At 52.6% G+C, this 11,583-nt stretch overlaps 1 pseudogene; it reads left to right on the forward strand.

The window, feature by feature from the left end:
* Positions 1-6,835: 6,835 nt before the first annotated feature.
* LOC137674681 (acrosin-like) lies at positions 6,836-9,246 on the forward strand (annotated as a pseudogene).
* Positions 9,247-11,583: the final 2,337 nt, after the last annotated feature.

Below are 11,583 nucleotides of genomic sequence, written 5' to 3' on the forward strand. Positions count from 1 at the left end.
GGTGAAGCTGCTTTATCTGCAAAGGTGGTGACCATGCCCGTGGTTTATATAATGCCTCATAATGGCTGGGCTTGCCCAGGCAGTTGGAGTTCTGGAGTTCATGCCCTCAGCCTGAAGCTTCAGAGCCATACCACTCCCTACACCTCTAGGAATGAGGCAGAGACTTGCCAAGACAAGAGAGCGCACGTAGGACCACCTTGCTGTACCCAAGCGGCTGGAAGGCTCTGTGGGGTAGGGATGAATCCTGGACTTTGACATGGAAGTATTGAGTGCAGGAAGGGAAACTAGTTAGACACCCGTGATATCACAAGCAGCTGTACCAGTGTCTTGGTTTAGCCCGCACCCAGGGCTAAACAGTAACCAGTTGTTCTTTCACCCAATATCCCTTCCCCGACCAAGGAAGACAATTGGGAAAAGGAGGGAGACTCCTGATTAAAATTTAAACAGATTTAATAAAATAAGGAAACCAATATCAATGCTAATACAAATCACACAAAATTATACTTAGCCTACAGAGTTGTAGCAAGTTGCTCCAGGGATAGCAATCATGGGGAGGGGAGGGGAGGGGAGGGCAAAAAGAGGCCCAGCTCTCCCCACCAAGCTTTCCCTTTTGTAGCGAACTTGCTATCAATGATATAGAACACACCTGTGGGCCAGCCTGGGGCAGCTGCCCTGTATTTAACTGCTAAAGGCCTTGATCACCACACCATGGCTGGCCACAAGCTGAAACAAGATGTAACAGAAAAGTGATTCTATAAATTTTATCCCCACAAAACCAGGACAGGATTCTACCCCTTTTTCTATATCATTTACATCAAGTCACTACTATTTTCCCCGTCTCTCTACATATATATATCCATATATACACACAGATATCATTCTCTTTGCTCTATGGGCTCTCTCTCTAACACATCCATTGAATTAATTTAGTCCAAAACCATGGGTTCCATTTCTCATAACAGTCTCTCATGGAAGGGAAAACATTGGTGTGGGATTCACTCAGCCAGCAGATCAGGACCAGGCCTCAATACAGTGTGATGGACTGCTGAAGTTGCATCTGGAGCTTGCAGCTGGTGTATCTGGTGTAGCCCATGTTCATGGTCTGGCGTGATTCTTACTGTGATAAATGACAATTAGCATCATATAGGTCAAGTTATTAGCTATTTTTGCCCAAAATCAAATCTCCTTAGGGCACACTTCTAACTTACCCATCCTCCTGCATCATCCACCACGTGCACTCAGGTCCTTGAGCAAAAGCCATTCCACAAGTGGGTTTGCCTTTGCTTGAGGCAGGAGTAATCCAAACTGTTTTCCCCAACATTTTCCATGTGTGAACCACAGGGACTTTATCCCCCTCTACAGTGTGCAACAGTTCAATTGTTGTAGAAATTGTCACATAAATTGTTGTAGAAGTTCTCATTAATTAAGCAGATAAGAATCAATAGAGATGAAAAAAGAATTAAGAATAATAAATATAAGTCTATCTGATAAACACAAGTGGGCTTTCACAATCCATGAATATTGTTCTCAAAGCTCTTTGTGTAATCCTGACCTATGACTGAACCAATCATCAATCAAAGCTTAATGAGTAGCTAAGCAGGAGTAGGCCTAGAAGTATTACCTTCTGATGATTTTAGTAAAAGGGATGTATGGTTAACCTTTTCTTTACCTTAAAAGAAATATAGGACACTTAGAAATAAGCAATAATAGAAATAAAGCTCTAAATAGAGTTTAGCTATTTTAGGTTAATACTTAGATGATGCTGGCAGTGGCAACCAGACTCTGGTCAACCCGGATCAAGACGAGACGCTGATCACAGCAAGAATATTAAGGATGGGGTGTCGACCGGAGCCGGAGTGGAACCAGAAGATAAAGATCAGCTAACCAATGGAAAAGAATGGACTTTTGTGGACTCTTGACAATGGACTTTTGTGGACTCTTGACGAAGGAAGGAAGAGGAATTGAAATAGTTAGTGGATTTATAACAGAAGTTGTTTGTGATGTAACTGCTTATTAGTTTCTGTATAAACTGATAGTGAATTCGAGTCAGGTACCATTCACTGCGGTGGTGGTCCAAATCTGAGTTGCTTCAGTAAAGAATCAGCAAACCTAGAAACCCAGACTCTGCCAATTTTCTTTAACACAGATCGAGCAGGGCCAGCCCAATTGACAGATCCCCTGGTATTAACTAACCAGGTGGCCTTTGCTAAGTGTTCATCCCAATTTTTGAAAGTCCCATCACCCATCGCTTTCAGTGCCATCTTCAACAGCCCATTACATCGTTCCCCTTTCCCGGCGGCTGGTGCATGGTAGGGGATGTGATCTATCCCTTCAATACCATGCTCTTTAGCCCAGGAGTCTATGAGGCTATTTCGGAAATGAGTCCCGTTGTCTGACTCCGTTCTTTCCGGAGTGCCATGTCTCACAAAATTTGCTTTTCAAGGTCCACAATAGTGTTACGGGCAGTGGCGTGAGGCACGGGGTATGTTTCCAGCCAGCCAGTACTTGCTTTCACCATCATGAGCACGTAGCGCTTGCCTTGGCGGGTTCGTGGAAGCGAGATGTAATCAATCTGCCAGGCCTCTCCATACTTATATTTTAGCCATTGTCCTCCATACCACAGGGTTTCAGCTGTTTGGCTTGTTTATTGCAGCACAAGTTTCACATTCGTGAATAGTGTGCAATAGTGTCCATGGTCAAATCCACCCCTCAGTCACAGGCCCATCTCTGTGTGGCACCTCTGCCTTGATGGCCTGATGTATTATGGGCCCACTGAGCTAAAAATAATTCACCTTTATGTTGCCAGTGCAGATCTACTTGGGACACTTTGATCTTAGCAGCTTGATCCACCTGCTGATGTTTTGCTGTTCCTCAGTGGCTCTGCTCTTGGGGACGTGAGCATCTACATGACATACCTTGACAATCAGCTGCTCTAATCGGGTAGCAATATTCTGCCATAATTTGGCTTCCCAGACGGGTTTGCCTCTGCACTGCCAGTTGTTTTTCTTCCACTGCTTCAGCCATCCCCACAGGGCATTTGCTACCATCCATGAGTCAGTATACAAGTAGATTACTGGCCATTTTTCTCACTCAGCAATGTCTAGAGCCAGCTGGATGGCTTTTACTTCTGCAAACTGATTCGACTCACTGTCTCCCTCAGCTGCTTCTGCCACTCATCACGTAGGACTACACACGGCAGCTTTCCACTTTGGCTGCTTGCCTACAATGAGGCAAGATCCATGGGTGAACAACGCATGATGCTTCTCATTCTCTGATAGTCTATTGTATGGTGGGGCCTCTTCAGCACGCATGACCTCCTCCTCTGGTGACATTCCAAAATCTTTGCCTTCCGGACAGTCCATGATTACTTCCAGAATTCCTGGGCAATTGAGGTTCCCTGTTCGGGCCTGCCGAGTAATCAATGCAACCCACTTACTCCACGTGGCATCAGTTGCATGATGTGTAGAGGGGGTCTGTCCTTCAAACATCCAGTTCAACACTGGCAATCTGGGTGCCAGGAGGAACTGTGCCTCAGTACCAATCACTTCGGAGGCAGTTCGAACTCCTTCATAGGCTGCCAGTATCTCTTTTCTGTAGGAGTATAACGGTGCTCTGATCCTCTCTACCCCCGGCTCCAAAACACCAGGGGTCGACCTCGAGTCTCCCCTGGTGCCTTTTGCTCCAGGTAGGACCGTTCTCCCCAGCTGCAGTGTAGAGGACATTCTTTACATCTGGTCCCGTCCAAACTGGTCCAAGTGCCACTGCATGGACTATCTCTTGTTTAACTTGCTTGAAAGCCTGTTGTTGCTCAGGGCCCCATTAAAGTCATTCTTCTTCCGAGTTACTTCGTAGAGAGGGCTCACAATCTGACTGTAATGGGGAATGTGTATCCTCCAGAAGCCTACTATGCCTAGGAAATCTTGTGTCTCCTTTTTGTTAGTTGGTGGAGACATGGCTGTTGTTTTATTAATCACGTCCATTGGTATCTGATGGGGCCATCTTGCCACTTGATCCCTAAAAACTGGATCTCTTTTGCAGGTCCCTTGACCTTTCAGCATTTGATGGCAAAACCAGCTTCTAGAAGGATTTGAAATACTTTTTCCCCTTTTTCAAAAACTTCTCCTGCTGTATTACCCCATACAATGATGTCGTCAATGTACTGCAGGTGTTCCAGAGCTCCACCCTTCTCCAGTGCAGTCTGGACCCCACGGCAAATGGTGGGGCTGTTTCCACCCCTGGGGCAGTCAATTCCACATGAACTGGATGCCCCTCCAGGTGAAGGCAAACTGTTGCCTACACTCTGCTGCCAAAGGAATGAAGAAAAACACATTTGCGATGTCAATTGTGGCATACCACTTCACTGCCTTTGACTTCAGTTCGTAATGGAGTTCTAACATGTCCAGTATGGCAGCACTCAGCAGTGGTGTGACTTCATTCAGGCCACGATAGTCCACAGTTAGTCTCCACTCCCCACTGGACTTTCACACTGGTGAATGGCACTGTTGAAGGGTGAGCACGTTTTGCTGATCACACCTTGGCTCCCCAGCTGACAGATCAGATCATGGATGGGGATCAGTGAGTCTCTGTTAGTACAATATTGCCGTCGCTGGACCGTTGTAGTGGCAATGAGCACCTTTTGCTCCTTGACCCTCAGCAGCTCTTCTATTGCAATAGAAGGGTCCTCTGATAGACTGGGCAGGGTAGACAGCTGTTTAATTTCTTCCGTCTCCATAGCCGCTACACCAAACACTCACTGGTACCCACTCAGGTCCTTGAAATACCAATCCATACCAAGAATGCCCCCCTCATCCTCCTTGACTCTTCCCTTTCTCTGCCCTTGTCTCCCCCCAAACAAGGGACCTACCCCCGGTTATTTTTTCCCCCTTGCTCCCAGGTTTGCCACACCTGTGAACAGATGTGGTGTTTCAGGTGCTGTTCGCTAGGTCATCTTGGACTTCCAAGGCATAACTCATGGGGTTTCCTGGGTACTGCTGTCCCTGACGGATTCGTCTCCCCAAAATGACCCCAACTCTTCCTTCAATTCTCTGTGAAGTGTGGCCACCTCTCATGTCAATCCCCCTTTAACTGCCTGCAAAATCTGGTGCTGGAATAGCAGAGTATCCACAGAAGACAGGTGGTCCTCTCTAAGGCCACCTTCTGTCTGCTCTAAGCAGATGTGGGGCACCACCTTCGGGTCAATTCTCAAAAAACAAGGCAGCCTTGGGTCCAGTTTGTTTGGGGCCCAGTTCTGGTGCCCATGAAGCCACGCTACGCCTCAAGGGCCTTGAGAGCAGCTATTCCACTTTCAGACAGAGCCTACCCTGTCATCCTAGGCACCAGGTTGCGCACTCAGCTCTGTGCCCTACGTCTATCCACACAAGCCAGGATGGCAGCAGGAAGCTCCCGCACCTTTCACGAGCTTTGAGGCCGCCATTCTTCAAGCTCCTGCTCTCTACCCTCCAGGGACCCAGCCCTGCTCAGCAAATGCAACGCACATGGCTGGCTCCTGCTTTGCTGCCACAACTGCCCTGCTCTCCAGCATGAGCAAGGCTCCAGCACACATCTGCAGAAGGCAGACTGAGGATATGAGGCTGACACAGGGTTTACCGAAGCCCTGGGGAATGGCATGTGGGGCCAAGCGCAGGATCATCCCTCTCTGCCTAGAGCTTAACATTGCATGTTGTCCTGGTTTCATTGGAATTTGGTTTCGGTTTGTGGCCAGCCATAGTGATCAAGGCCCTCAGCAGTTAAATCCAGGGCAGCTGGCCCTGGCTGGCCCACAGGTGTATTCTATATCATTGACATCAAGCTCACTATAAAAGAGAGGGTTTGCTAGGAAGAGAGGGGGCTTGTTCTTCTTTCCTTGCCTCTTCTCCCTCTTCCTCATTGTGCTTCCTGGAGCAACTTGCCAGTGCTTTGTGGATAAGTATAGTTTTGTTTGGTTTGTGTTGTCATTTATATTGATTTCTTCATTTCATTAAATCTGGTTAACTTCAACCTACAAGAATCCCTCCTTTTCCCAATTCCCTTCCTCATTCAGGGAAGGGACACTGGGTGAGAGAGAAACTGCTATTGTTCAGCCCTGGGTGCGGGCTAAATGAGGACACATGTCCTTGGCCACACGTACCAGGTGCCACAACTGCCCTTGTCAGCGTTGGCCCAGAAGAGCACTAGAACTCACAGACAGCAAGGACATGAGGCTACCTGAGGGTGTTGCTGTGGCTGACACAGCCAGCGTGGGCTGTGCCGCATCTGCGTTTCACTGTGCACTGTGCAGGAGGCTTGACACTGCTTGGGTACACTGGGCTTGTTTGCCTGGCACGTCACTGCTTGCCTGCTGTGGCTGCAGCCAGATCAGCTCTTCAACACCCAAATGTGCATACTGCCCGCAGCAGTTATGTTCTCTGGTGTATGTTTTGTGGGAAGGAGCTGGTGGCAAACAGCTGCAGAGAGCAGAGTGGCTGTGACATTCCCAAAGAGACTGTGATGCCACACTTGTGTTTTTCCTGCTAGCTGTTAGCAGGCCGTGCTGGGAGCCAGGCGCTGCTGCCTGCCGCGGCGCCTGCACACCCTCATCGCGCAAGCAGAGCATTCAGCGGGGGCCTGTCGGGGGGATCTGATCCCAACTTCTGCCTCCCCTCCTGCTTGGAACCCCCCATGTTGCCCCCCTGCCGAGAGGCCACCGTGGCCAGCACCCAGAAACAGCCCCTCTGTGAAATCATCCCCGGGGCCAAGGGCACCACGGGCACCGTCAGTGCTGCCAGCACTATGTCGGCTGCTGCATTGGTGGCAACAAGCCCTCGCTTCTTGCAGCTGACACGTGCTGATGGCAGCGATGCCTTTGCTCCCCCTCGTCGTCCTGCTGGCCATGTTCTGGCCCGCGCACGGCACATGGGACAGCTGTGGGTAAGTGGCCCCAGGCTCTGGGAGGGAGCTTGGGCAACCCTTATGGGGTTCACTGGGGGGTGCCCGCTTGTCCCCCATGGCCACACCACAGCTTCCCCAACCCCATGGGGGAGCCTCAGTTCCTTGCCAGCACCCAGGCTGCTGGCACAATGTGTCTGCAGGGCTAAAGCAGAACCAGGCATGGGCAGACGCATGCCCCACGGGGTTCCCTGGCCCTGCTGTCCGTGCAGCGCCTCGTGGGGAGGGAAGACGGCTGACCTTCAGCCTGAACAGCAGCAAGCCCTCGAGCAGGACAGTGATGAGTTTCTGCTTACAGAGGGACCTGCGGGCTCCAGCCCATGGCTCATTACTACGGGGCATCACGCGTCGTGGGTGGCATAGATGCCCAGCCAGGAGCCTGGCCCTGGATCGTCAGCATCCAGGATCCCTGGCAAGCAGGCATGGGACACGTGTGCGGAGGGTCCCTCATCAGCCCACAGTGGGTCCTCACAGCAGCCCACTGCTTCATCGAGGCCAGGTGAGGAGGACCAGGGAACGGGCATGTCCCCCCAACACCAGCAGGTGCCCTGCCTACAGCACCACGTGCTGCTCCCATCCCTTTCCCTTGTGGTACGCCCAGTGCCTGGGCACTCCCGAGACCAGCAAGAGGCTGCTCAGGAGAAGGCTGGGCTCATGCCACTGCTGCCCAGCAGCCTCCAGCTCGACGTTCCTTGTGCCCAAGGCTTGCTAGGGCACTCGCACCCTCCACAGCGCTGCTTTCCTCTCTCCCTCGTGAAGCAGGAGGCAGGGAGCTGCTGGGCTGCTGCAGCATGTGGCTCCGCTCCCTCTGACCCCTCTCTCCATCCGCCTTCCAGGCACATCACGATGTGGCGTGTGGTGATCGGGGCCACCCAGTTCACTCAGCTGGGCCCTGACACCCAAGTGCGCCATATTAGGCACCTGCTGGTGCACGAGCACTACAGTAACGTCACCAAGAGGAACGACATCGCCTCGCTGGAATTGAACCAGCCTGTCCAGTGCGGCTACTACGTACAGCTGGCCTGTGTGCCCGACGCCTCGCTCAGAGTGTCAGAGGTGACCAACTACTATGTCAGCAGCTGGGGGTCCACAACTGCAAGATGTGAGTTCCCAAAAGCGCTCGTGTCCTGAGGGCCAGCTTGGCACGCTGGGGAGGCGGGTTGGGCTTCCTGAGAGCAGAGGCGACAGCCCGAGTCAGGCTGCGGGGCCGTGGGCCTGAGCCCTTGCCCAAGGCAAGACAGAAGGGAAAGCCCGGTACGATGCCTCTGCAGAGGCAGAGGCAAGCCCTAGGGAAGGGGTTCACCCAGACAGGGGAGGAGAACTGCCCACAAGCTGCTGGCTGTTAATTCCTTCCTGTGCTCACAGCTGGAGGACCCAGCGACATCCTGCAGGAGGCCAGGGTGCGCCTCATCGATGCCAAGCTCTGTAACAGCCGCCGGTGGTACAGAGGGGCCATCCACAGCCACAACTTGTGTGCTGGCTACCCGCAGGGTGGCATCGGCACCTGCCAGGTCGGAGCGTGCTACAAGTCACCCCCAGCAGCACAGGCAGCCCTGTCACAGCCGCCCAAACATACCCCGGCGCATGCTGGGCCTGGCAAGCCACCCTCCCACCGCTGGGTCCCCACCGCTGTCGGGGCTCACCTCCCCTTGCCCATCTGCAGGGCCTTGCCTGGTGTCCCCTTGTCCCAGAGGCCCACAAAGCCCAGCCAGTGCTCTTGGCAGCCCACAGGCCCACATCCCAGTCCTGCAACATGCGTCTCCCATGCACCCAGGATCCCTGTGCAGAGATGAGAGAGCCCCACCTGACAGGCCCCCGACCCCCTCCCACACAAGGCTCTGCAGGCCCCAGCACCTGAGCAGAGCCTTTCTGCGCAGTGAACACGGCTCCGGCAGGTGCTGTGAGAGAGAAGGAGCCAGCCGGAGCGCTGGCAGTGACCACCCAACACCACCTCATCCTCTCTCCCCTGCTGCAGCGTGACAGCGGTGGTCCTCTCGTGTGCCAAGACAACAGCGCTGACTACTTCTGGCTTGTTGGGGTGACCAGCTGGGGGAGAGGCTGTGCGAGACCAAACCAGCCCGGAGTCTACACCTCCACTCAGCACTTCTATGACTGGATCCTGCTACAGATGGGACTGCGCCCAGCAGGAACAGCGACTCCAGTGCCACAGCCAGTCCTCACCATGACCCCCTTTCAGAGGCCAAGGCCAATACCCACACAATCAGCAGGTTTACACCCTGTCCGTTTCCACACCAGAAGCTGGTGGAATTCTTTAATCTGCTGCAGGAGCTCCTGCAGTACCTAAGAGGAAAAAAGGCTTGAGCAGTGGGATGGACAGGATCCCGTGCAGGCTGCAGTGCACCACCACCATCTCCCCCTGCGGCAATGCCTGCCCATCCACAGGCAGCCTCGGTCTCAAAGGCCTGCTCCGTCCTGCCCATGCTCCTCCGAGTGCACACAACAGCTGAAGTTCACTTAGTTCTTGAAATAAAGTTGCCAGTTTTCACAGCTCACCGTGCTTCAGTCCAATTCAGTCTCCTGTGCCAGGCAAGGACTTCCATGCCCGGCGCCTGCAAAATGAGGCTGCAGGCAGAGAGTAGGGCATAAAGGGCCAGAGTCACTCCAAAGGGCTGGAACTGTGCCTGCTCAGAGAGGAGAGTGCTCAGAGCCACCGTGGGATGGAAACTGGCACTTTGAGGCTAGAAAGTGGACAGGGAAAAAAAGATGTGACATGCAGCTTTGGGCGCGTGCATTAAGGCACACAAGCTGATGCTTAGGGCCTGGCGTAAGCCTTAGCCAACTGACCAGGCTGTGAGGAACTCCTGAGTGTGACAAGAGAAATTTCTGACCATAGCAAACAGCGTTAGAAGCTGACAGGAGTTAAAGTGCCCGGAGGAAGAGCCAGATTTAACAGGTAGTTAAGGCGGATTGAGGTGACAGGTGGCCACACTTCACAGAGAACTGAAGGAAGAGTTGGGGTCATTTTGGGGAGAGGACTCTGGCAGGGACAGCAGTACCCAGGAACCCCCATCAGTAATGCCTTGGAAGTTCAGGATGACCTAGCGAACAGCACCTCAAACACCACATCTGTTCACAGCTGTGGTAAACCTGGGAGCAAAGGGGAAAAAATAACCCAGGACTGGTCCTTTGATTAGAAGGGGAAAAGTGCAGAGAAAGGGAGGAGTCAAGGAGGGTGAGGGGGTTGTATAGGGATTGAAAATGGAGAGAAGGGGGGATCAAGGAGCTAGTCACACGAGCAAACTGCTGGTTGGTTTGCAAGGAGACATTCTCTGGGAGGAACGTGGGCTGGATACAGCGTGCGCAGAGCGCGCACATGCAGCAGGCACAGAGCACGTGCAGAAAATTGCTGTGCGCACACGCGCTGTATTCACGCGCAGGGTGCGCGTACACACACAGAATGACACGGGTACAAACAGGAGGTGCGATGCACACCCAGAGCGTGCGCACACCCGTACTCCAAACACACGGCTCGAACACAGAGCGCAATGCGCAGCGTTCACGCACCCACGGAGCGCAGGCACACGCACACCTGGCCAGCACGCACATGCGCGCACAAAAAAACCATTCATACACAGGCATTGCATGCACACCCTACATCATGCATGCGTGCAGAACGCACCCACCCCCACGCCCCCATGCACGCTCACAGAGTGCACCCACCCACCTGCCCACTTCCATGCACGCAGCATACGCCCAGCGATGCACGCACGCGTAGGGTGCACCTCATAGGGGTGCACATGCAAACTCACACGTGCACGTCCGTGCCCACATACACCTATGCAGGCATACACACACGCGCACACACGAAGTGTTGCACCCACACAAACAGCCCATGAACTCCCCACATGCTGATGAGCTGCTCACACGGACACAGCCTATCACACCCAGCCCTACCCATTCCCACCTGTGCCTGGCGCACACATGTCTTTCAGTGTGTGCTCCCACAGCACTGCAGCCCTCACTTGGGCCTCTCCTTCCACGCCCGTCTGTGTGGACACTGGTCCCACATGGTCCCACACTTCCTGCCCTGTTCTTTGTATGGTCTCTGAAACTCTGTCCCCACCCCGTACCCACCCCAGAGCTCAGACCCCCAGCTGTGCTCCTCTTCATATCAATTACCTAGTGCTGATGGCTGAGTTAAGAGTTTACCATGGCTTTTGCAGGTTGAGCTCATTTTGAAAACAATAAACAATTGCTGAGTAAAGGCCAAGAAAATGTAAGCTGATTTCTGGAACCTCAAGGTCCTGAACAAAGACATAATGACTCGATTAAGATTTCTTGTGCAGGTGGCCAACTTGGCAAAGAAAGTAGGGATTCAAGTGTCCTTAACTGAACTCCCTTTATTATAACACTAAAATACCTGCCCACAGCTCAGGAAGACCCTCGCCCAGGTGAGGACCCTTCCTCTGTGCAGGCACTGTAGTGTGAGAAATTACTAAGTAGATATTAGAATTATATGCTAATTGATAACCAATCATTGTAGGGTGGAGTGTATGACCCTGTAATGCAGGCGTATAAAAGATATCACAGTCATGATTTCTGGTGTGCTTGATTTGTGGAAAACCACCAAGCACCCAGGCTTGAGCAAACCTGAAATAAGTAAGCAATGTCTCTCCTGAGTGTGTGACAATTGGCTTA

The sequence above is a fragment of the Nyctibius grandis genome, chromosome 30, assembly GCF_013368605.1.
Source record: "Nyctibius grandis isolate bNycGra1 chromosome 30, bNycGra1.pri, whole genome shotgun sequence".
Classification (NCBI taxonomy): Eukaryota; Metazoa; Chordata; class Aves; order Nyctibiiformes; family Nyctibiidae; genus Nyctibius; species Nyctibius grandis.